Genomic DNA, 27,095 nt, shown 5'->3' with positions numbered 1-27,095 from the left:
GCACGGAGCTGTGTTCTAATCCAGCTGGGGTATTGCCCCAGACGCTCAGTGTCTTTATAGAGCGGTGACATTAGCTTGTTTATTGGTTGCAGGGGCGTAAAGATGCTATTGTTTTAATTGCTTGTACATGCTCCTGGGATCCATGGAGATTGCACAGACTGCAGATGCCAGCATATTGGAAATAGGATCACAAAATGAAACTCAAGGCAAAGCCAAAATATACATTAGCTTTTTTCTGAATAGTGTTTCACAGCCTCAGTATGGACAATATATCCCACTGTACTTGTGCTACTATAAATATACCTGTATGTATCGTGCAACAGTCTTAGGCCTTCGCTTGTATAATTCTTTCTTATCAACTCTTTCAAAGACACCATTCTAAAACTGTAGGCCTACATAAAAAAAAAGCAGGTCAGACACAAACAATACAAAACATTTTTACACCAAACTTTGTAGAAGGGTGGCACATGGACCTAGAAAGAACATTGGGGATGACCTGGATAAAGAAGCTACTATAACAATGTATTTTTACAGTTTGAGTCACTATCACGTCAAAAAAAGCATAGTACATAACACAATTGCCTTTTCACCTCATTTTATTTGGATTTACGTATTGCTAAAACATATCTAATGGAGGCCAAAGCGTTTAGAACAGTACAGTACGGTATATGTAGCATAATAATATTTAACAGAACAATCAGGTTCCAAAAGCAAGGTCAGTTCAAAATAACTTGAAAAAAGGTCAAAAGGTCATAATTGAAAAAAGGTTTGCATGTTCTCCCCGTGACTTTGTGGGTTCCCTCCGGGTCCTCCGGCTTCCTCCCACCTCCAAAGACATGCACCTGGGGATAGGTTGATTGGCAACACTAAATGGTCCCTAGTGTGTTAATGTGAGTGTGAATGTTGTCTGTCTATTTGTGTTGGCCCTGCGATGAGGTGACAACTGGTCCAGGGTGTACCCCGCCTTCCGCCCGAGAGCAGCAGAGATAGGCTGCAGCACAACCCCGAGAGGGACAAGCGGTAGAAAATGGCTGTCTGGCTGGTTTAAGCTACTACAGTATTTCAATGTTGGATGTTTGTAGATCTGGAACTTACAGTAGGGAAGGGATTTGTATGGCCCCATTCCTGGGTGGATTTTGCATGAGAGGAAGGTGGGTGGTTAATTATTTTACTAGGCAGTCTGCTGAAAAAGATGAAAAGCGCCACTCGACATAGTAACTCACACTGTGGTCAAAGTTGGAATCGCCACAAACCCATTTTTAGATAGTCAAAACTCTACTGCCATCTGCTGGCTAGGGTGGATAGCGCACCTCCTCAATTTGTTACGTTTCATGTGTCAGGAAAACAGTGACGAACGGGGCTATATGAATCCCTACAGTAGACATGTTTTGGTAGTTTCCAAACTTTATTTGAACTGTTGTTTGTTAGACAAAATGTCACTTGAATACAGTGGCGTGCAGTCACTAGAGGCAGGGGAGGCGGGGCCTCACCTGCCATCATGGAAAGAAAAAAAATGTAAAAAGAAAAAAATAATAATTAAATTGTTATATGTATCCAGTGATTATACTAAAGTTATTTTCCATTTAACTTCACCAGTTTTAGATTATTTTTATTTTTATTTTCACATTTGCCGTTCAAATACTGAGAAGAGACGGTGCGGTGATCAGCAGCCAGTTGAGGCACGTCACTGATTTGTGCCTCAACATGGATTGTGCACAATGACTCGGCTAACTGCTGAGCTGCTGTGCAGTGAGACTGTATTGCTATATGAATGATATCAGCTAACTAAACTATGGCATAGTTTAGTTAGCTGAGGTATATAATGTACAGTGTATTTTGTCAAAAACTGTATGTGTGTAACGTATTTCTTGTGCTGAGCATTCATAAAACTGCTGCAAAAGACGTACTGGTTGAGGCTCGCAGTAATCCGGCCTCCTGGTGGTAGAGGGCGGTAGTGATCCCAGAGATCATTCCTCAGCCGCAGAAGAAAAAAAAAAGAAAAAAAAAAAGTTTGCAAGTCAATTAGTGCAGCGATTGTTTATTTCCTCTGGCCTGGACTTTTATTAAAAACATGGAGGATTACATATGTAAAATAAAACCGTTTTCTAAACTGGACTTTCAATCGAAGCAGGAGGTAATAATTAAAGGTAGACCAACGCCGGAGCTAAAAGGTTTGCTTTTGACTTCGGGACAGAAGACCCGTTCTTTTCAAACGGCGTGGTACACACGCAAAGGCTGGCTGTGTGGATGTCCAGCAAGAAAGGTAAGACCATAATAATGTTTTTTTTATTAAATGTGCTTTTTGTGTGCTACAGTTGTGTAAAGAATGCTGGTATGAGCTTTTAAACATAACCCGTTAACTGCTGCCAATCACATGGTGAATAAGATACTATTTAGGGTTCATATGTTTGTAAATCTGACTGTGATGATGCAGTGCCTCACCAGACATTAACCTCACCGCACGCCACTGCTTGAATATGGTTTCACTACGATGAGATTGATGAGAAGAGGTTATCGTAACCGGTGGTACCCAAAGTTCTATTATTTAACTGTTTTTGTCCTACTTAGAACAGAGTCATACACATATACGCATATAATTAATATAGTTCTAATCATGCAAGCTGTCAACGTATCGCGCAAGACCTGACATTACCAAACATCAAGGAATCAATTGACCATTGTGCTTATTCTTTGGATTTTGCGCCTTTCTCGTAACTCAAGGTCAGCCTTTGTCATGAGACCATAGTTCAGTGATCCTTAACGGTTTGTATATGGCCACAGTTTAACACTGAAAAAAATAAGTTCCTGATTTCCAATGGAAAACATTTATTCAAGATCGGAACAAATCAAAAGTCGACTAGCATTCTGGAAATGGGTTGCACTTACTTTGATACATTCCCCTGTAAGCACTGCTTTCTCTTTGTGCGTACAGTATGCATCTGCTTATGCAACTTGAAAGCCAGGTTCTCTGTTGTAACATTAGCCAAAAAAGGGGAAGAGGGAGCTGTTGGCTTTAACAAGTTCCTGAGAGCTTTCGATGTTGACTTGGATGCCAGGGGATTCATTTCACGACCTTACTGAGGGACTGTTTGGTGCCTTGAATGAAACTCAGCCTGGGCTTCATCTGTCATCATAGTCCTTCCTCAGCTCTCCACAGTGCTGCCCTGCATGTTTCCCTTATCAACACAAGGTAGAGAGCAGTTGGGCTCATTCAGCTCAGCTAACAAGGCTCCCAAATCATCTTCTCACCAAGGGGTTGGATATTTAATGAAGTGACACTTGCAAAAGGACCCCCTACTCTATGTGTCCCTCTCGGGTCTCCTGCTGGACAGTCACTTGACGTTGCAAAAAAATCCCCAATTGGAAGAATAGGAATTTGTTTGGTTGTGGTACCGAACATATTGAGCTAGCCCCTCTCTCCCAGTCGCCTCCAGAGCAAATGAGCTGCCAGGCCAAAGTAATTGAGTCCTAATTGGTGATTAGGAGAGAGGGAAAGGTGAGGGACTATCCGCTGGATGCCTGCTGTTAGCAGGACAGGACAGCAACTAGAAATATATTTGGACGGTGTAAAGCTCTGCCAAGACCAGTGCTACATCCAATTAACACAACCACATTGTCACATTTGACAGACATTAATAATAACTAAGGCATGGACCGCAAGACGGTAGAGATTTTAATGTGCACGTTAGGCTTTATTTATTTATTAAATGGTGGAGTAGTTGCCAACAAAGTGAAGGTAATACAGTACTGTAAGTAAACATCCAATGCAAACTCTCAAAATAATTCCTGAGGAAGTCGATGATGCAGTGGAGGATTGTGGCAAATAATCACGGATAAATAATAAGATATTTTCCAAGATAGATACCAGTTGTCTGGAATTCATCTTAAAATCTCTTAAACATGTTTCTCAAAAATGGACAAGACTGGTATCAACAAGTAAATGTGTACATATTTTTTCTAAGAACTCTGGATTTGTGGAGAAGTCATAGTCACCCTCAACAAGGAGACCAAGACAGGAAAATTCCTCACACGGCGTAACAGACAAGTACAATTGGCAAACCACTTTGTTTTGCTTTACAAAGACTGCAATGCGCTCGACTACACCCCAAAAATCGAATATGTTGTAATGCAAACAGATACAGTACCGTAGTTCTGTACCTCAACCTACGAGCACATTGTGTTCCACGACCAAGCTTGTACTCGGAATACCCATATCTTAAATCAACCCAAACCATTGAAATTAATTGAAATCAGTTTAATTTGTTTTTGGCCTTCCAAAAACAGCACCATTTTGACATTTAATATAGCTTTTAAAAAATAAAAAACACACTTTAGAATAATAGTACAAACAACTACAGTACAGTAGTTTTATGAAGTAATGTACTGTAAGACTCTACCCACGTTCTATTGTTGAACAATCAGAGGTTGGGTCTTCTATAGTAGGTTCACTAGGTCAAAGAGTCCATGGTCAATGAGTGTTCACGAGGGTGGGGGCCTGTCCAAGGCTATCAATCCTTTTGTCAAAAGGATATGTATGTGATGATCCACTGCCTAGATCATGTTTTTCTTTATGTTTAGGATTCCCTTAGTTCTGTTTTTCAGCACCCAGGTTTGTGTTTTTTGGTTGCCATGGGTGCTGATTATTTTCACCTGCCTCTGATTAGTGGTCGGGACACTCACCAGCTGTCGTGCTTGCTACGTTAGCTCACGTGACAAAATACTAGAATGAGTGCATGTGCAAGGACGTCACTTCCTGTCAACATGTTTTACGGCATTTATGTTTGTGCATGTTGTCACTGTTACCATGGTTTTCTTTGTTGTAAGTGTTATTTTAATTAAAATGTCATATGAAACATTACATGCAAAGCAACAAAACAAAAATGTCTTCAAGGAATACAGTATTTACTGTATTTTGAAACCGTACTTGTCTGTACAGAAATCCATCTGCTCAGCAGTCTTAAATGACTTTATTTACATCAAATACATCAAATCACAATAATAACCATTTAAAACGTTACTTTTTCTGAGGCTGCAGATATAGATTTAAGTAAAGAAATTACTCGATGGGAGTCAGTGGCGCCCCTGTTCATCATTCAGTTTAATGATTGAAATTGTGGCGATAGAACGCCCTACCGATCATGTAGTGACGGTCCTCTCCTACCACCCAACTCACAGGTGTGTCTCCTTTATATTTTTTCCCATTTCCTCTTCCTGTCTATCACTTCCTGGTTAAAGCCAGTCTACAGTACTTGTCTTTCATACATTTTTTACTTTTTTGATTTTTCTGTTTATGTATCCTTGTGTTACAAAGCCATTGTTTAGGCCTGAGCCTCGTTTATATGACTTCTTCCTTTAAGTACCTGTTTTGTTGACGCTGCAACCTTTTTTATTTTTTACACTCTGTTTGGGAACAACCCTGTTTGGCGCATCTGTGGTAGATTAATCAACGACTTTGGAGCAACTTCGGGAGTGGTTTAAACGTTCTAATAGAGGAGATGTGGGAAATAGTTACGGGTCCCCACCCAGAGCCTCAAGGTGTAGCCAGAACACTTAAAGCCTGGGTGGAGACACAAATGGACACACAGGTATGAGACCATGCAGACAGCACGTATATGTGTTTGTGCGTGCGTGTGTGTGTGTGTGTGTGTGTGTGTGTGTGTGTGTGTGTGTGTGTGTGTGTGTGTGCACAAAAGCCAGCAATCCCATTTGCTAATATTGACATGGGTGTCCCCGTTCAATCTTGTTACAAGGATTATTGTCTATTGAGATCCCATTTCATTAGGCTAAAACACACACCTCAGGATGCACACTGGGGCTCCACGGGGGAGGGCCCCCCCACCCCCAGCCTTTTAGCCTCCTTGCCAGGCTGATGGGGGAGTCCGGTAAGTGGTTTTATTGAGGATCACTCCAATGTAGTGCATGTTGCAGGGAATACATGCTATAGACCTCATATGTGGATATAGCTCAAGACGTGTAAGGAGACACCACGTTCCTAACGGGCAGAAAGAAAAACATTTAGAAATCCTTAGAAACCTTGTTTTTACTATCTTTCTCTCATGACCTCACAGTAGTTGATATATTGATTCCTGATATGAAAAGCTCATTACATAAACACAAACTCCAACACAAAGAAAAGGCCAGTGAACCTTTGCATAAATCCTTTAATTGAATTCCCGTACCAGTGGTTGGAGCTGTCTCTTTTTAATTGAATTCACTGATCTTTTTTTGTGTGTGTGTATGCACAGGCTTGGGTCCTGTCTCAGATAAAGTGCCATTGATCCTTATTAAAGCTCACCTCTGGCCGCGCTGTGGACTAACAGGGAGAATTAAATGTCTTCATAGTGAATATATTTTTTGGCCGCCAGGCAAGACTGTGTGAAATAAGCGAGAGTTGAAGAGGATGGACAAGAAAATAAAAAATTATTGTCCAATTTGAGCCTTTGTCTTGGACAGGATGGGCCTCGTGGAGCATTCAGCATTGCTTGTCCACAAATAAATAGTCCTTCATGAAAAATAAAAAGAGTTAGAGTTTCATATTGGTCAGATATTGTCTTTACCTAGAAACACTAAATTGTACTAGATTTTTCCATTCTGATTTAACCTGCGATTGACAGCATCACCAGATCATGGCTGATTTCTATGGCTCACACAGCCTTGTAAGCATTTCCTGATGTACATTAGCATTCTACAAGTCCAGCCATTCACATGAGCTGGAGCCTACTTCAACTGAATTGAGGTAAGAGACATTTGCCTGTCAATCACAGGGCACATATAAACATACAACCATTCATGCTCACATTTACTCCAATTAACAATTCAGATTCTCCAAAGAAGCTAACATGCAAACTCCACACACAGATTACTCACTGTGAGGCCAAAATGACTAACTACTCGGCCGTGCAGCCCGTGCTAAAAGCCTTATGATTCCACATTTAGTCAAAGTTTGTGAAAAAAAAGGAGCTGTAAAATCACATAAAATCTTGAAAAATAAAGCCAGCATCAAGTTACCTCCAGTGTGTGTTGCTTTCTCTTCAGCTGTTTGTGGCTTTTTGCAAAACTAGGCTGATTGGCAACACTAAATTGGCCCTAGTGTGTGAATGTGAGTGTGAATGTTGTCTGTCTATCTGTGTTGGCCCTGTGATGAGGTAGTGATTTGTCCAGGGTGTACGCCGCCTTCCGCCCGAATGCAGCTGAGAAAGGCTTCAGCACCCCTTGCAACTCCGAACGGTATAGGCGATAGAAAATGGATGGATGGATGGATGGATGGATGGATGGATGAAGTAAATTGTCTCACATTTTAAGACTCCAGCATCAACATTTAATATCAAAGGCAAAGTTTTATTATCAACAGTGGTAAACTTCTTTTTACACTTGTATGTGAAACATGTTACATAGCTAGCTGTGTGTCATGACCGTCCATGACAGTTTTGGACTTGTTTATTTTCTTGTCCTCTGTGTTTTCTGTTTCTGCACTCAGGTTTTCTTGTCTCCACTTTTTTTGCACTTTCATTTCTTGCCACTTCTCTTCTGGCCTGAGTGGTGCCTTCCTCACCTGTCCCTGATTGGCAATCAGAACCTTCCTTGTGGTCTTATGTAACAAGAGTTGCGTGTATTTCCTACTAAAAAATAGACGTTCAAATCCAGAAAACAACATACGTAAGTAAAAATTCAGATGCATCAAAGTGTGCGCGCGCCCAAATCCGAGCACATTTTTTTGTTACATCGCAATCATTGTGGAATTGTTCTCACGAGTTTGCTTGGCTTGGCTCCCTCTATAAATCCATCCATTTTCTACAGCTTGTCTCTCTCGGGGTCACCGGAAGCTGGGGCCTATCCAAGTCACACGAAAGGCAAAAGGCGGGGTACACCCTGGACAAGTCACTACCTCATCGCAGGGCCAACACAGATAGACAGACAACATTCACACTCACATTCACACACTAGGGCCAATTTAGTGTTGCCAATCAACCTATCCCCAGGTGCATGTCTTTGGAGGTGGGAGGAATGAATTGAAAGTAGCCATGTGCTTGAGCCCTGCACGTTGTGCCAAACCACAAGTCAGTAGGAGGGGCTTGTTTCTGGTGTTTCGAGCAAACGGCAGCGAGTTCAAATTGCTGTGAGCTCCGGTAATGGCAGACAGGCTGGAAAAAAAAAAATGGTCGGGCATCAGGAAGAAGGCGAGGAAGATGATGGATGTACATCGCTGTGACCCCAGCGGGCAGCAGCAGATGCCAATGGCAGCACACTGGCACCTCCGAGTTGTAATAATAAATTGAGTAATCAAACAACAGTCGAAGTATTTTGTATCATTTGTCATAGCGCTGGCATGTTTAAATGTAAAATATTTTTTACATGAAACAAATCTCACTGTGAGCAGGCTCCTATATGAACACATTTTGTTGTAAGTTACACAAATTATATTTATATTGAGGGTAATCAGAGTCACCCAATATTCTAAAGTTGTATGTACTGCATCCTACCGATGGATGGTCGTCCACGGGGAGGACACGTCTGCTGCCATCAAGGAGCACTGGGCTTCAGGAGGGGCACAAATGGAGCTGAAGGGGACAACCAACAAGCCAGTTGCAACGACTACCGATAGCTTTTCAAATACTTGTCTGATTCGGCGATGTACATCTCTCTTTTTCCCCACCTTTTTCCTGGTACTCGACCATTTCTTTTTAATTTCAGCCTGTTTGCAGTTCCCGCAGCACACAGCAATTTCAACTCGCTGCCATTCGCTCGAAACATCAGAAACAAGCACCTCCTACTGACTTGTGATTGGCCCCAACGCGCAGCGCTCAAGAACCTTACTTTCAATATGATTTGCATATTTATAAGGGGGCGTGACCTGGGCGTGCCGTACCAAACTAACTCCTGAGATTATTTTCACATTGATTGCAATGTAACAAAGAAATGTGCTTGGATTTGTGCAGGAGCACATTTTATTAGTTCGGAATTTTTACTTCCATATGTTGTTTTCTGGATTTAATCGTACACCTTTTTTTTTTTAGGAAATCCACCCAACTTTTTTTACCAGCATAAGGACACCTACTCAGTGGCCTAGTGGTTAGAGTGTCCGCCCTGAGATCGGTAGGTTGTGAGTTCAAACCCCGGCCGAGTCATACCAAAGACTATAAAAATGGGACCCATTACCTCCCTGCTTGGCACTCAGCATCAAGGGTTTGAATTGGGGGTTAAATCCCCAACAATGATTCCCGGGCGCGGCACCGCTGCTGCCCACTGCTCCCCTCACCTCCCAGGGGGTGATCAAGGGGATGGGTCAAATGCAGAGGACACATTTCACCACACTTTGTGTGTGTGACAATCATTGGTACTTTAACTTTAACAAGCGCTGTTCGTGTCATTCTCGACAGTTCCAGGTCCTAAATGGTTGTCAAAGTGTCCCAACCTATCAGATTATATCCTCAACCATCTACTTTTCAGGTGAGATTATTATTATTATTAGATTATTATTATTATTTTTGATCTAGCCCTGGTTCCACTGTACTTCGTACAAGGTAAACATAATTGTATCACAAGAATTTAGTAGGAAAACCCTTAGCAGCTACAGTGCTAAAATGTTGTCATTATGCCAAAATCATTTAGTTTTGAGATATGGTCATGAAACATTTATTTTTTTCTGCTTATTAAAATCAATTACATTTCAATCTAATTCTAAAAAAACATATATTAGACAAGTGTCACCATTGTCTCTACCTCAGTATTTCCATTTGTGAATGTACAGCAGTTTCACAGAAACTTTTTCCTACTACCTAATATTTATTATTTGTCTACGTCAGGACATCCATCAACAGCATATTGTTGTATAATAATTAGCATGCTTAAAAAAAGTGTTTTCAAGTCATATCTGGAACTCAGTGTTCTTGAGTGATTTAAATAAGGAATGGATTGCATTTTTATCATAGTCCATTTATCACTGTGTCTAAAGTGCTTTACAATATTGCTGATGATTCAGGGGCTCCCGCTGGTGTTAATACACTGATGGCAGCTCTCGTGAAAGGTGCCAAGCAGCTCATCAGGAGCAATTAGGGATTCAGTGTCTTGCTTGACAATTAATCAAATATGAAAATGGTTCTGGTGCTGTGGCCTTTTGGGACCAAGTAATTCTGTATATGTATTATATGCTTCGAGGGTTTGGGGTAAAAATAAAAGCAGCAAACTCTTTCAGTTGTAAATAGAGATGGGTATCGAATTTGGTATTTGTATAGGTACCGAGTTCATCGGTACTACCGGGTAACGATTCACGTAAAATCAAACGGTTCCATTTTTCGATACCCTTTGTTGCACGTGACGTAACGTGCGGTTGCAGCTCTGCACCAGAATGTTTTTTTTTTCTGAAATTACAGAATGATGACAATAAAAAATTGGTTGAATGTTTATTAATCAATTTCCTTTGTCATGTTTATGTGTTTAATGTTGTTGCCTGCAAGTAAAACTGTAATTATTATCTCTAAAATGTGTTTTGTGTTCATAATTTTTGGTGTCTGAAACAGATTTATTAAATTTACAATATTTTTATGGGGAAAAGTTGCTTTGGTTTTTGAGGGAAGGGGTTACTTAAAAAAACTGAGATATAAAACTTAAAGTTAAAGTACCAATGATTGTCACACACACACACACTAGGTGTGGGGAAATTAACCTCTGCATTTGACCCATCCCCTTGTTCCATGCCCTGGGAGGTGAGGGGAGCAGTGAGTAGCAGCGGCTGCCACGCCTGGCAATCGTTTTTGGTGATTTAACCCCCAATTCCAACCCTTGATGCTGAGTGCCAAGCAGGGTCCCATTTTTATAGTATTTGGTATGACTCGGCCGGGGTTTGAACTCACGATCTACCGATCTCAGGGCGTTCACTCTAACCACAAGGCCACTGAGCATCACTGTACTGTAAAAGTATGTTTTCTACTCTTTGCATAGCTTTTGTTAAAATTCTGCTAATTTTCCCCCACTCACCATGACTTCTGCAGTGTTCTCATTTTTGTCCATTCCTCTTTTTAAAATCTTTCTGATTGTCTTGCACAAGTGGTAAAAAGTAAAGTGTAAAACCGTTTTTTTGTAATCACCGAAATCCCCCCTCAACGCCATATTCATCATCCCGCGAGCTCCACCTGGCACAGCGGCGACAGCAGTTGGCTGACAGAGAATGGAGAAAGAAGGCATCCTTAATGGAGGCAAATGCTGGAAACATGTTCCATCAGAAGTGATTACTGGCAATTAAGCTGTTTTCACAGCTGGCTGCCTTGCTTTAATATGCATGCTCACATATAAAGCGCTGGCACAAACAATGAGACAAAAGAGTCACAGAACACTGATTATATTGAAGAATATTACTTACAGACAACACAATCATTGCAGGAATTTACACTCATGCTATTGTGCATTCAAAGTGGTAGATTAACATATTTTTTCTGTTTGGTTCATTTTGGTTTTGGGGCTCATTGTTTTGTGTTTTCTCTTGTCAAAACAAATTAGCAGGTATTCGTTCATCTTTTCTTAGGCATTAATGGGCACGTTCTAGAGCAGGGGTGTCAAACTCATTTTAGTTCATGGGCCTCATGGAGGAAAATATGTGCACACGTGGGCACATATTTTAAAATCCACGATTAAAATCCTGGCATTAAAACTAAATAATAAACACTACTTCAGATTGTTTTATTTGTCTTATTTTGGAAAAAATAGAACAAACACATTCTGAAAATATTACAATAAAAATATGGAAAAAAATACCAGCATTGGTAAAGTTTAGATACATGAAGGAAAGAAGAAAGTGAATGCCTGTTTATAACTGAATAAATTTACATTTGCATAAAAAACTTTTTTTTTAAAATTATTTTTAAAAATGAATGAAGTAACGTTTATGACAACCTTACAGGATATAACAGGATAATGCATACATTTATAATTTGTTTTCAAAACAGTTACAAAAAAGTGGTACCCCACAAATGTACTGTGGGACCCCATTTTTATGACTTAAAATGCTATGACTTGACCCTGGGACCCCATTTAGAAAATTCCTAGTTCCAAAACTGATGGAGTATTGGTGTGTGCAAAACAGCAGCAGGCGGCTATGGCCTGAGGGCCGGTTCTAATACTAATCAAATATCATCCCAGGGCCATAGATAATTCATTCACGGGCCGGATGTGGCCCACGGGCCTTGACTTTGATACATAGGTTCCAGAGTAACACAAGCTGGATCGAGTTGTACTAAAACTTTGAATGTATTAAAACAAACTTGACAGCACACACAAAGCAGATCTACTAAGCACATGCGCAGAGGATTGCGTGTCTTAAATGAACAAAATAGAAAGCCCAATTGTATGCATATGCATGTATATGCGGAATATATGCTGAATATTAGAATGCCCACAATACTGAAAGGAGGCAACTATAATCATTTAGCGTTTGTAATGTGATTTATCAAGACTAAAACGGTTTTGTGATAGCTGTTTTGCGTCTATATTTTGCTCGTTTTAAATGTGCGTGCAAACTGGCATGGTTATGCCCAGATAGCTGTGAGAAAGGAGAGGATCTGCAAAGACAGACAATGGACAGAGAATCATCCGTACTACTGTGCATGTCTTGTCAACATATTTGGACAGTCAAAAATAAAAATATAAAAGACATAATGTCATGATCACACATGACAGTTATCTTTACTTTCTTGTATTTTGTATATTCTGTCCAGCACTCGTATTTTTTTTTTACTTCCTGTTATTTCTCTGGTCTGAGCGCTGGCTCCCTTACCTGTCCTTGATTGGGAATCAGGATACTTCCTATGCCAGCCCTGTCCTCTGGATGGATCTGGATCATTTTGCTTTGTTCCTCAACGTGTTACTTTGCGTTTTGTGCTTCCTACGCCTCTTTCCTACTTTCTCTCTGGCACTCATCGAGGGTGGACGGTCCCCTTTCCACTCCCTTATCTCTCCTGCTTGCTTCTTTGTCTTGTCTTGTCTTAACTTTTTTGTTGCCTCTTTTTGCTCTGCTCTCCAAATCAACAGTGGAACTATTTAACTGGCCTCAACAAAATTGACAAGATCTTGGGTTTAGGGGAACCTGCTTGTCGTGACGGAGCGATTGTTGCTGGACACACGACGGACTCTTGGGAGAAGGAGTGGCAACCCTCTTCTGTTGAGGACATGAATATATATACCTATTCGGAATTATGACAACAGGACATCTGCTGATTGGAGTAAGTGTTGCTCTGGTTTGTCGACAAATTGGAAGTTGCTGGCAGTCTTCAAAGTACCCCAAAGCTGGCACACATGATTGAAGGACGCGGGAAGAACTGTGGACACTCTTGTGATTTTGGATCACATCGGATTGTCTGCCCCGCAGGTTTGAGGACAAGTCGTAGACAATTTAGAGTGAAAAGCAAATTTTATTTTCACTCGTATACAAAACATTCTAACTTGGATTGTTTCCCTGACTTCGAGACTCTCCCGAGGGACAGTGCAGCGAAGACACAACAAACTCCCTTCTTGTCTCTCATGGACACACACCTGTTGTTGCTGACTTTGGACTAGCGACTGCACGACATCAAGGCCGCGGAACAGAGACACACTGCAGGCTTACACACAAACATGCATCCACAGAAATATACGCCACACACATACATACCCCAATCCCCCAATCCAACGCCCTCGACGCAAATCCCATCGGGGTGCTGAAAGGATGGTCAGCGCCTGAGAGCTGCGGCCTACCACCATGACCCCGTACTCCCTTCCCTCTGTTGCTAGATATCTCGAAATGTATGTTGTAATATGTATATGTGCTTTACTATGGAGTTTTTTTCCCACTCCAGACTGGGCCCCCTTAGGAGCCCAGTCTAGATTGTATTTTTTTATTCATCCTTCCCCAGCGTTTTATCTTTTTCCCCATTTTTTACGGAGCGCCTTGTGGCAACCAATCAGCTTTCTTGTTCTGTAACCCTGTACACTGTTTGTTTGTCTAATCTTGAACTGGTTTGTGCTGAAAACAAAGTTTCGTTGTACTTGTGCAATGACAATAAAGACCTATCCTATCCTATTCTATCCTATCCTCTTGTGCATTTACCTGCTGCACGTCTTTGTTTTTGTCATTAAATAAATGTTTAGCTGCACTTGGCCTGCTGTCTCCGCATCGTGGAGTCCATACAAACACCACACCGAAACGTCATACCTATTCTCAGGGGATTCAATCGATCGCAACTGGACTGTTTCAGTTTTTCGTAGAAGACGTTTTGTCTCTCATCCAAGTAGGCTTCATAAGTTCATGCTTATAGACTCAGATTGGTCAGATCTAGTCTTTGACTTAAATTGGTCAGATCAAGTCTTCGAGACAAACCAAACAATCCAGTTGCGAGCGATGGAATGCCCTGAGAATACAAAGACCTGGATGAATGAGAACATTGATAGACATGTTACACATCTTGTCTATTCAGCAATTTGAGATGGGATTTAGGGCCCTTTAAAGGAAGCAGAATCTTTTGGAGCTGTTCCTTTCAAAGTGCCGTTTAAAGACTGGCTCGTTATTAGAGTTAGTTTCTTTTTAACAGTGTTTTATTTTACTTTTATTATTATCAAAGAATCACTAGTATCAGTAATACGATAATACATAGATCACAATAATTTAATGTACTCATTTACATACTCTTGATGGGAATTATTCTCAAATATTGGCTGTAATTTAAGTTTTGTGGTGTTCTTATTGTTAACATTCCATAAGGCGGTGCCACAATTCCATGCTTTTGCGGTGACATCACTCGTTTGAATTTTCCTCCGCCTAAAAACCTGTGGAGCATTTTAACAATATACAAAAAAATGCACAATAACTAAAAATAAAATACATTAATGCCTGGTGTATGTATGCTTGAATTAAACACACACACACACACACACACACACACACACACACACACACACACACACACACACACACACACACACACACACACACACACACACACACACACACACACACACACACACACACACACACACACACACATACATACAGTACATACACACACTTTTATACAAATACAGTATATATATCCATCCATCCATCCATCCATTTTCTACCGCTTGTCCCTTTATTCTTATATATATATATAATACGTACACATTTATATATTTTTTATTATCGGGTGGCACACGTGCAGAGTGAGCAATTTCTTAACGCAACATTTGAAAGAATTTAAAAAACATCTCCCAAACAAACGACTCACAACTGGGAATCGGTTCTCACCATTCTCTAAAAAGAGCCGTTCATATGACTCGATTTGTTCACGAACGTCATATCTCTATCAGCAATGTATTTGTTTTATGTTATAGCCGCTGGGTGACTTTAAGGGGAACTGCACTTTTTTTGGAATTGTACCTATCGTTCCCAATCATTATGAAAGACATGACATATTTTTTTGAATGCATTCTATATATTAATTGAATTCGATCAAAAAGTCTGCTTACAATGGAGCCTATGGTAGCCGTTAAATTCTGCCTATAGAACCCCTAAAAAAACATCTACATACCTCCATTAGGGTTTTATATACATGATGTAAGTATACAGTATATCTAATGTAGTAACAGGTACATGTATAATAACATTTAATATTTACATATTTTGATCAAGCATATGAGGCGCATTAATTTAAAAAAACGCATGACGTTTGCTCTTTTTTTCTCTTCATCAATTCTGCTCAGACTTTATGAGAGCCAACAAACATACTAAAACATCCCTTACTGTATACTGTCTGCTATCATTAGCATGCAGACTGCCAGGCATACTTGTCAACCTCAAATCCGGAGATTGGGGGTGGGGTGGTGATTAGGGGGTTGAGGGGGGCGGGGTTGGGGGGCGGGGTTTGCTGGTAGCGGGGGTGTATATTGTAGCCCGGAAGACTTAGGGATGCAAGGGATTCTGGGTATTTGTTCTGTTGTGTTTATGTTGTGTTACGGTGCGGATGTTATCCCGAAATGTGTTTGTCATTCTTGTTTGGTGTGGGTTCCCAGTGTGGCGCATATTTGTAACAGTGTTAAAGTTGTTTATATGGTCACCCTCAGTGTGACCTGTATGGCTGTTGATCAAGTATGTCTTGCAGTCACTTTTGTGTGTCTGCAGAAGCCGCATACAACATGTGACTGGGCTGGCACGCTGTTTGTATGGTGAAAAAGTGGACGCGTCGACAGGTTGTAGAGGACTCTAAAGGCAGTGCCATCACGGCACGCCCTTTATATTGTTGTTCGGGTAAAAATCGGGAAAAATTCTGGAGAATGGTTGCCCCGGAAGATTTTCGGGAGGGGCACTGAAATTCGTGAGTCTCCCGGAAAAATTTGGAGGGTTGGCAAGTATTCTGCCAGGATGTTCATATATTCCCGTTTGGATGAAAAATGTCGTCACAAAAAAACGGGCTGAGGGGGCGGGGGAGAAGGGGTGGGAGAAACAAGCGTTGTTCGTGTCGTTCTCGACAGTTCCAGGTTCTAAATGGCTGTCAAAGTGTCCCAAACTGTCAGACTATATCCTCAACTATCTACTTTTCAGGTGAGATGCATTATTTTTGATCTACAATAAACTTAGAGGGAGCAAGGAAGCAAGGAAGCAGCAGATCACTCGATGGCGTAAACATAGTGACACACGGAAGTGATCCGCTATAAATAGTTTGTCTGTGTTAGCGCTTATAATAACAATATCACTAATACTTGGTTAATATTCAAATCACAAAATGTAAATGGAGTGTCGTTGGCGCTTTTTGAATGGTTATTTATCGTTTTGTATGGGCTCCTGCTGGCTACACTGTAAGCAGACTTTTATTACGCTTACTTAATTTTTACAATGCATTAAAAAAAAAATCCATCCTCCGTCATGTCTTTCATAATGATTGTGAACCATAGGCAAAATTTAAAAAAAGGTGCAGATCCCCTTTCAGGGGCTGATTAAAACACATTCAATTGATATTCATGTACACTGTATATCGCCCAGAAAAGGTGTTGGGTGCCGCATATTCCACAACATCAAGAAACAGCACAGGTTGGACCTTTGGAGCATATGTCATGAATGTGGAGGGAAATTTCATGATTTGTCAAGTCAGGTCTGACTTCACATTGTTTTTTCCAACTTTGGTGTTTGGTTCCTGTCTAACGCTCTTATTTTCATTCTACTTCCTGTTTGCCTCTGCCACACCTCAGTTCTGAGTCCTGCCTCCCTTACCTGTCTTCCCTGCTGTACGATATTCATGTGTTTGAGAATTAAATACATTTCTTACATGCACGTTGTCTCCTATTTAAATTCTCATTTAAATAGGGCGGTATAAGAACATGTTCTTGTTCTGTTGGCGGATTTAAAGCAATAATTGTTCATCACAGGTAACCCTGATTTTAGGTGTTATAACAGTGGTTCTGTTGCTGCTGTGTTGTGCTATATACTTGTTTGATGATTTATGGCCATGTGATCAAAAAGAACTGTGTTTTACATAATACTTTCCCATGCACTCCATATCTTTATTAAAATCAAAAAGTTGAATTTGAACGAAACAACCTCTCTCCAATTATTTCCTACCCATCCTTTTTGCAGTTCCGCTAAATGCATACTTGCCAACCTTGAGACCTCCGATTCCGGGAGGTGGGGTGGGGCGTGGTCGGGGGTGGGGCGGGGCCGGGGCGTGGTTGTGGTTGGCGGCGTGGTTAAGAGGGGAGGAGTATATTTACAGCTAGAATTCACCAACTCGAGTATTTCATATATATATATATATATATATATATATATATGAAATACTTGACTTTCAGTGAATTCTGGCTATATATATTTATTTTATTATACATATAAATAAAAGAAATACTTGAATTTCAGTGTTCCGGAGGCTATCCAGTAGATGGCAGTATTGTCCTGTCTAAGAGTGTCACAACATTGCTGTTTACGGCAGACGAACTGCTTTACGGTAGATGAAAACGTGACTGCTGTTGTTGTGTGTTGTTACCGCGCTGGGAGGACGTTAATGAAACTGCCTAACAATAAACCCACATAAGAAACCAAGAACTCGCCCTCGATCATTCTACAGTTATAACGTGATTGGGCAGGCACGCTGTTTATATTTATATCGTGGGAAAGCGGACGTGAAAACAGACTGTCGCCGCTGTCCCCACTCAGGTCCGCATGGAGCTGGAGGGGGCGTGGCCTCCAGCTCCGGCTGAAAAATTTCTTCCGGGAGGTTATCGGGAGTGGCGCTGAATTCCGGGAGTTGGGTTGGCAAGTATGGCTAAACGGCACGGCCATAATTAAACAATTTTTCATCATTTAATGATATCTGTGGATTGTTACGATATGCTATTAAGTATCAACCTGTGGCCTGCATGTCTGTTTTCCCAACACACCAGTGATTGTGTCTCTCTTCCCCGTGTGGCCTCCAACCTCTTCGGCAGCATCAAAGCACACGCAGACATCCGGGAAGCGGCTGTTGTTCACACACTGATGTTTTTCTTTCATTCAGAAGCACTCAGTAGCCCCTAATCCTTTACTCCGAGAGGGACAAATTACCCACAATCCCTCAGACTGACACTGTTGTGTGGCTCTGTTCCTGTGACCATTAGATAGAATCACAGGAGTGTCTGGTGGCGGATCACATGATAAACAGAGACATATCACCGTCAATATTGTGGAATATTTCGGAACATTTTTCCAAGAGTAAACAAAAAAAAAAAATATATATATATATATTGTGGAGTCTCACTCAAGCACCGCCTGACAGGGAATGGAGGCAGAGTGGAACACAGAAGACAACGCCCCAGCCTTGGCCGCATCATCGAGGGGCGGTACATTCCCCTGTACCTGCTCAATCAGCCTGAAGTGCCACCAGCTGCGCGGCCAGGTGGGGCCCAGCTACAAACTGTTCTTAACTCTGCCTCATTCAGGTCTGGCTCTCCTCTGTGTCAAGGCAGGTGCATCAGGCGGTAAGTGAGACATCCACTATTTCCCAATTAATGACATAATTAGGGAAACGTTTTCTGATATTATGTTTTCTCTTGTTTGACAGGCAATGACCTTTGACCTTTAGAGAAGTGTGCTGTGTGAAGGACTGAGAGCCCCAGATGGGAGATATTTATGTTTATTAATGGACAATTTAAGTCTGCTACTTCCACACCCCGCCCTTCCTAAAAAGACTTGTGCAATAAATGCCCTTTTCGGCTTGCTGCAAACCCAGTCCTGTGTCTTGGTGAGAATCAGGTACCACATATGGTGGAGAATGCGGGTATTCTGATTCACGCCAAGCTCTCATGATGGCACACGCAGAAGCACTGAGTGCTTTGTTAAAAAGCCAAGCTGAACTTCAAAGTGCAGTACAAGAGTTAGTAACAAAAATTGCGAAAGATGTGGCTACTACACGGGCACCCGCTGAGGTCCTAACTAAATTATCGGGTGAGGATGATGTGGAAGCCTATTTAGAATTGTTCGAGCGCACTGCGGCCCGGGAGAAGTGGCCAGTTGGGGAATGGGGATCCATACTGGCACCTTTCCTCACTGGAGAAGCACAACGTGTGTGTAGCGACCTGACATTGGTGGATGCTCGAGACTTCAAGAGACTAAAGAAAGCCATTCTTGCTAGCCAAGGGTGCAGTCTGCCTGCCAGGGCCCAACGTTATCACAACTGGACCTTCCAGCCCACCCAGCCGCCGAGACCGCAGCTGGCTAACAAGCGAAGGCAACCCCCCCTCCATAGACCGTCTGGTGATTGACCGCTGTATCCGAGCCTTGCCGCCTGATGCACGAAAATATGCCGCACAAGTAAGCCCTCCAACTGTGGAACAGTTGGTGGCCTTATTAGAGAACCACCAAGTGAGCATGGAAATGCTGAGAGCCACTCGGATGGAAACGGCCAGAGCCACCGGGGAAGAGAGGCTAGGCCGCGGCCGCCGAAGAGCGCCACCGCCAGCGCCGTCCTTACCCCGACCGTGGGGCGCGGCCCCTTAGAGGCCCAATCGACCCCCACAGAGGAAGTGTTACGTGTGTGGACACCCGGACCACATGTCTTGGGCGTGCCCGGAACGCGACCGTGATGTCTCCATGGCCACGGCCCCCAGCTCAGATGCAGGCAAACCATGCCTCCACACGGGAAGTGGACGACGACAACAGGCCAGCCTTCCAGTAAAGATCGGAGGGACTGATGCACATGCATTGCTGGACAGCGGGAGCGCTGTGACCTTGGTACACGCTGACTTGGCCGGACCCCTCAGCAAAGACACCGTTCCAGTGACGTGCGTACATGGAGATGTCCGCCAGTATCCGGTGAGCCACATACACATTCAGACACCCCGAGGTGAGGCACTGGTACCAGCTGGAGTGGTACCAAACCTGCCTGTCCCACTACTTATTGGGTCCGACTGCGTACTCTTTGACCGTTACTGGACCCCGAGCTACATCCCGGGTGCCATTCCACGGCAGCGTCGTCACCACAACAATGGACAAAAAGGTACGCTTGCGGCCTTCCCCGCGTTTAGGCCCTCGTCAGAGGCCCCACTGAGTGACAGCTCTGCTGAAGAGGAGCGACGGGAGAGCAGGAAGGAGGAGAAGGCAGAAGAGGAAGGTGACCCCTTTGTGGAGTTCCCCATGCCAGAGGAGAGCAGCAACCCTAAAACGGGCGAGTTTGCCACTGCCCAGTGGAATGACCAGAACCTCAGCTGGGCCCGACAGCAAGTCGTGGAAATTGACGGACAGAAATGTGAAGGGGTGAGTGCACTTAATTCACCATATTTTTTGATAAAAAATGGCCTTCTGTATAGAGGGGTGCTAACTAAGGGCGGGGACATAATTGAGCAACTGCTGGTGCCTAAGTCTCATATCTCCCAAGTGCTTTATCTTGCCCACACTCATCAGCTGGGAGCTCACCTAGGTGTACAAAAGACGTATGACCGCATAATAACCCGCTTCTATTGGCCCGGTGTGAAACGAGCCATAGAAGACTTTTGCAAGGGCTGTCCCGAATGCCAAAAGAATGCACCGAGACCCACCTATCGAAACCCCTTGGTCCCGCTCCCCATCATCAGCACCCCGTTCTCACGTCTGGCAATGGACATCGTTGGACCACTCCCAAAGTCAGCCAGAGGACATCGGTACATACTGGTAATACTAGACTATGCCACCCGATATCCGGAGGCTGTACCATTACGCACAGCCTCAGCCAAAGCGATAGCACATGAACTGTTTATGATGTTTAGCCGAGTGGGAATTGCCGATGAGATTTTAACGGACCAGGGCACATGTTTTATGTCACAAGTGTTAACCATGCTGTACAAATGGCTGAAAGTGAAACGCATACGAACCTCTATTTATCATCCTCAGACAGATGGCCTGGTGGAACGTTTCAACTGCACATTGAAGAAGATGCTAAAAAAAGTAGCCGACGAAGACGGGAAAGACTGGGATCACCTCATTCCATATGTCCTCTTTGCCATCAGAGAGGTGCCCCAGGTGTCCACTGGCTTCTCCCCCTTTGAGCTAGTCTATGGCCGACGTCCCCGAGGCGTGCTGGACATTGCGAAAGAGACCTGGGAGAACCAACCCTCGCCACACCGCAGTGTGATTGACCATGTCGCCCAACTACAAGCCCGGGCTCGCAAAATCTGGCCCATGGTAAGAGAACATATGGAAAAAGCCCAAAGAGAACAGGCAAAAACGTATAACAGAGGTGCCACACTCCGAGAGTTCCAAGTTGGGGAAAAAGTGCTGGTATTAGTTCCATCCAGCGAGTGCAAGTTCTTGGCCAGATGGCAGGGGCCTTACGAGGTAATTGAGCAAATGGGCCCCGTCAACTACAAGGTAAACCAGCCAGGCCGGCGGAAAGGTCACCAAATTTACCATGTAAATATTCTGAAAAAATGGCATGCGGCAGAGCCGTTGCCAGCTACTGCGTTTTTAACTGCACACTCTCCCCAGACCACTCCCCCGGTACCTATAGGAGAGGACCTCTCCCCGTCCCAAAAGCAGGAGGTGAAGGAACTTCTGGGACGGAACCAGGACCGCCTCACGGAACTGCCAGGAAGGACCCAGGCGATCAAACATGACATTGAGACCCAACCCGGAAAGGTGATAAGACAAAGACCCTACCGAATCCCAGAAGCCAGGCGGGCGGCTATAAAATAAGTAAAGAAAATGTTAGAACTGGGAGTAATAGAGGAATCCCATAGTCCATGGTCCAGCCCGATTGTTATTGTGCCAAAACCAGACGGGTCCCTGAGATTTTGTAATGACTTTCGCAAAATGAATGAGATTTCACTGTATGATGCTTATCCCATGCCCAGAGTAGATGAGCTGATAGAGCGGCTCGGCCCTGCTCATTTCGTCAGCACCCTGGACCTGACCAAGGGCTACTGGCAGGTGCCATTGACGGAAAGGGCGAAACCTAAAACGGCTTTCTCCACACCAGAGGGGCTATTCCAATATACCGTCTTGTCGTTCGGGGTCCACGGGGCCGCAGCAACATTCCAGAGGATGATGGACAGAATTCTACGACCCCACCAAGAATACGCAGCTGCCCACCTGGACGATATTGTGATTCACAGCACCAGCTGGTCTCTCCATCTCCAGCATCTTGACGCGGTTCTAGGAGCCCTTAGACGTGCCGGACTGACGGTCAACGCTAAGAAGTGCCGAGTGGGTCTGACTGAGACTGATTATCTGGGCTACACCATAGTAAGAGGCTGCGTGAAACCCCAGGCCCGCAAAGTAGAGTGAATCAGGGAATGGCCTCGCCCCTTCACGAAAAAGCAAGTAAAATAATTTATTGGCCTGGTATCATATTATCAAAAGTTTATTAAACATTTCTCAACAATTGCAACACCGCTGTATGAACTAACACGGAACAAACTGCCCCATCATGTCATCTGGACGGCTGAGGCCGAGATGGCCTTCCAGAGGTTGAAGAAAGCCCTATGTGAAGAACCGGTGTTGAAAGCCCCTGACTTCAGTCAGCCATTCATCCTCCACACTGATGCCTCAGGCACGGGCATTGGAGCCGTGCTTGCCCAGCTCGTGGACGGAGAGGAGCACCCAGTGACATTTATCAGTCGGAAGCTCCAGAGCCATGAGCGGAACTATGCCACAGTGGAAAAGGAGTGCCTGGCAGTCAAATGGGCAATACACCACCTCCGCTACTACCTATGGGGTAGGACCTTCACCTTGGTAACAGACCACGCCCCCTTGAAGTGGATGTCCACAAATAAGGATCGAAACGATCGCGTCACACGCTGGTTCCTGGAACTACAGAATTACCACTTCACCGTGGAATATCGGCCTGAGAAAGCGATCCCGCATGCAGACGCCATGTCCCGGCTCTATAAAGAGGACAAAGAAGCTCCCGGACTGACCGGCGAACTTAGGAGGGGATATGTGGAGTCTGACAGGTAGGCACCTCACAGGGGAGGAGCCAGGGAATGGAGGCAGAGTGGAACACAGAAGACAACGCCCCAGCCTTGGCCGCATCATCGAGGGGCGGTACATTCCCCTGTACCTGCTCAATCAGCCTGAAGTGCCACCAGCTGCGCGGCCAGGTGGGGCCCAGCTACAAACTGTTCTTAACTCTGCCTCATTCAGGTCTGGCTCTCCTCTGTGTCAAGGCAGGTGCATCAGGTGGTAAGTGAGACATCCACTATTTCCCAATTAATGACATTATTAGGGAAACGTTTTCTGATATTATGTTTTCTCTTGTTTGACAGGCAATGACCTTTGACCTTTAGAGAAGTGAGCTGTGTGAAGGACTGAGAGCCCCAGATGGGAGATATTTATGTTTATTAATGGACAATTTAAGTTTGCTACTTCCACACCCCGCCCTTCCTAAAAAGACTTGTGCAATAAATGCCCTTTTAGGCTTGCTGCAAACCAAGTCCTGTGTCTTGGTGAGAATCAGGTACCAGTATGTATTTATGTATGTATGTATGTATGTATGTATGTATGTTCCAGGGTCCAAGTGATATACAACAACACATGCAGTATTTCAGTAACATTTTCAAGTGCCAAACAAGTGTAAAAATAAGTTAACGATAGAACTCAGATGTTTCAAATTATATTTACATTTTGGGATTTTTGTGTCCTGTATTTAAAGAACCCAATCAATTTTTATTGATATGTCATACAACACAAGTAGCTGAGGCTAAGGGTCATAGCAGTACATGTTTTTTTCAGCACACCTTAACAATTTTTTCAGTAATTTTCAATATTTCAGGGTTTTTTGTTCTATCAGAAGAATAACGCTATTGATTTTAATGAGAAATGACACTCGTTGATTGAGACATTTTATTTTTATTATTATTCATTGTAGTAATAGTAGTTAGGGTTGTCCCGATCCGTTAATGATATCGGATATCTGTCTGATATCAGTTTGCATGTAAAATGCACAATATAATCTCAGATCCGACAGCCCTGCAGCACGTTTACTTGTGCAAAGCCGGACAGCCAAACTAAATCTATATGTCCTCCATTAAGCACACAAGTTTGGTCTTTTCCTGTATTTTAGTCAAGTCATATACACAAAGTGAACATGGAACGCCATAGGCTACTAGGAGCTAGACAGCTAAGCACAAAATAGCACACAAGCTAAGTAAATGGTAAATGGGTTGTACTTGTATAGCACTTTTCTACCTTTTTTATTTTAAGGAACTCAAAGCGCTTTGACACTATTTCCACATTCACCCATTCACACACACACATTCACACACTGACTAAGTGTCCTTAATTGAACAATATTTCAGTTTAAAACAGCACATATGTCAATATAAACAAGTAACAAATAATTGTTGCATATTACTTAAATATACAAAATCTCTAATTCAGAAAATATTAAAAAGTTTCTACCAACAAACGTTTTAAGATAATTCAACTGTGTCATAATAATCATGCGCTAAACCTAATTATTTATTGTGACTACAAGGTGTCGCCAGAAAACAAATTACCATTCCACTTCAAATAAAGACCCCATAAATCCATTGCAATCGATTAATAATAAATAGGTTAATGTTATTACTCTCTCAATCTAATCCAATCCACTTTATTTATATAGCACATTTAAACAACAATTTTTCCAAAGTGCTGCACAACAATATTAAAAACAATATTCAAATATTATGCTTAGCTCCACCAATGACTGAACTCTCTATCATTGTTCTGTTTTTTGACAAATTTGCTTGATCAAAACTTTCTAAGATTACAGCAGCAGACAGACAGCAGCTTTATTATTGTCCATTCTTAACATGAACAAGACACATAAGAACTGAAATTACATTTTCGGCACAATCCCACTAAGAGCAGACATATGTTACAGGGGGACAAGACGGGACCGCCAACGAATCAGCCACTTACAGCGCTCCTTAAAAAGGTGGGAAAAAGGTGACATTGGGAAAGGGGGAAGAGTATAAAAAATATCAGTCTAAGGCTGGACCCTCAGGAGGGGTCCAGACTGAGTCCGAGGAAAAAACCTCACATAGCATGGCACACATAAACATGGTACATGTAATCACAACAACTCGCAACAGAGGAGGGGGGAGTTGGGACCCTGGAGGCCGGCTAACGCTATAAAGCACTACTCAGCCCCCACAACTCCGGAGGAATTAAGCAGTGGTGAAGGCGTTGATTTGGGGAGGGGTTGGTTTACACACTATGTAATAGAAATATGTGCTATGATTTGGGCTGATATCCTATCGGATTATTATCGGTAATGTTACTATCTTGCATTGCTGCTACAGTTGTGACCCAAAGATGAGGAGACAGGAGACGGCGTGTAGATAAAAATGTATTTAACAAATCCAAATTAGTGCAGCTCGGAAGTGTATAGGACAGCTATGCAGCATGGAAGTAGCAGTGAAAGCAAAGACAATGGCCGAGCCACAGCATGTGTAATGGGGGCCAGCCAGCCATTACACATCAGAGACAACCTTAAGAGCAGTGCTGGTTAGCGGGTTGATAGCTCTGGCTTTTAGCTCGGTAGCTAGCATGTTCGTCTCTCTCATGCCAGACGATCTGTGTTTGAGTCCCGGGCAAAACAGAAAAGCAGGGACTAAACCAGGCAGGTTACGCCTGTACGAACAGACAACAATAAACCAACATGGGGAGACATTGGCAAATTAACCCTCCTGGTTAGTGTTCAGAGGCAGGTGAGTCCCCTGATTACTAAACAGGATCAGGTGTGGCAAATCAGTGCTCAAGCCATAGTTTAAAGGTGCCATATGTAATAATGTGGCCAGAAATGGTACTGCAATCACAGTCAAAATTCTGTAGTCCCCTCCCACTCTCCCTGACTTGTCACGATTTAACAAGCTGGCGGACCCAAAAGCAGACAAGAGAGGCAGATTCAAAGTCCAAAGGGTTTAATTTAGGCAAACGAGGGATGAGGGAAAGGCGTCGTCGGCTGGAGTGGAGGTGTCCGGCAGGCAGGCAGGCTTAGAGGAGGTTGGCACTGAAGGCAGAGGAAAACAATGCTGAGTCGAGGAACAAGATACCAGGAGCAGAACAGAAGGCACAAACGAAAGATTAATAAGATTATCAAAATACTGGCGAGAAGCGTTATCACTTGGAGAGCTGTGAAACGATCTGGCAGCGTCGTGTGAGGAGACCAGGGGCCGTACTTATCAAGCTTCTTAGAGTGCCATTTTACACTTAAGTCCTGAGAATTTGCGAAATTTAGTCCTACTCTCAAACTTAAGAATAAAAGCTTTTTATCAACGTTCTTAAGTCTAAGAATCACTCCTACTCTCCACGATATTTAAGAGACCTTCAGAGGTGTCTTAAGTGGTTAGGAGTTGCCAGCAGGGGATGGCACTGAGGCGAGAGAGACGTGCGCGAACGTTCAGGGAACGGAACAATGTTTTTTTTTTTTTTGATGACGAGCAGCTGATCAAACGGTATCGTTTAGACAGAGCGGATATTATTTTTGTCACATATTTAATACTTTTCGATTGCAGTGGGCTAGTATATATAGAACCACCCACACCAGTTTCAAATTAGTTGCCTAATTAATGAATTGGAAAGAAAATGTTATGACAGTAGCGTATGTGTGTGGCCGTGAGGTGAGTGACGTCAGTGAGTGTGTGGGCGATAGAAGAGAGGGAGCGGTAGCGTG

Source organism: Entelurus aequoreus, linkage group LG02 (assembly GCF_033978785.1).
Source record: "Entelurus aequoreus isolate RoL-2023_Sb linkage group LG02, RoL_Eaeq_v1.1, whole genome shotgun sequence".
NCBI lineage: Eukaryota > Metazoa > Chordata > Actinopteri > Syngnathiformes > Syngnathidae > Entelurus > Entelurus aequoreus.
Note: the sequence above shows the minus strand (reverse complement) of the source record.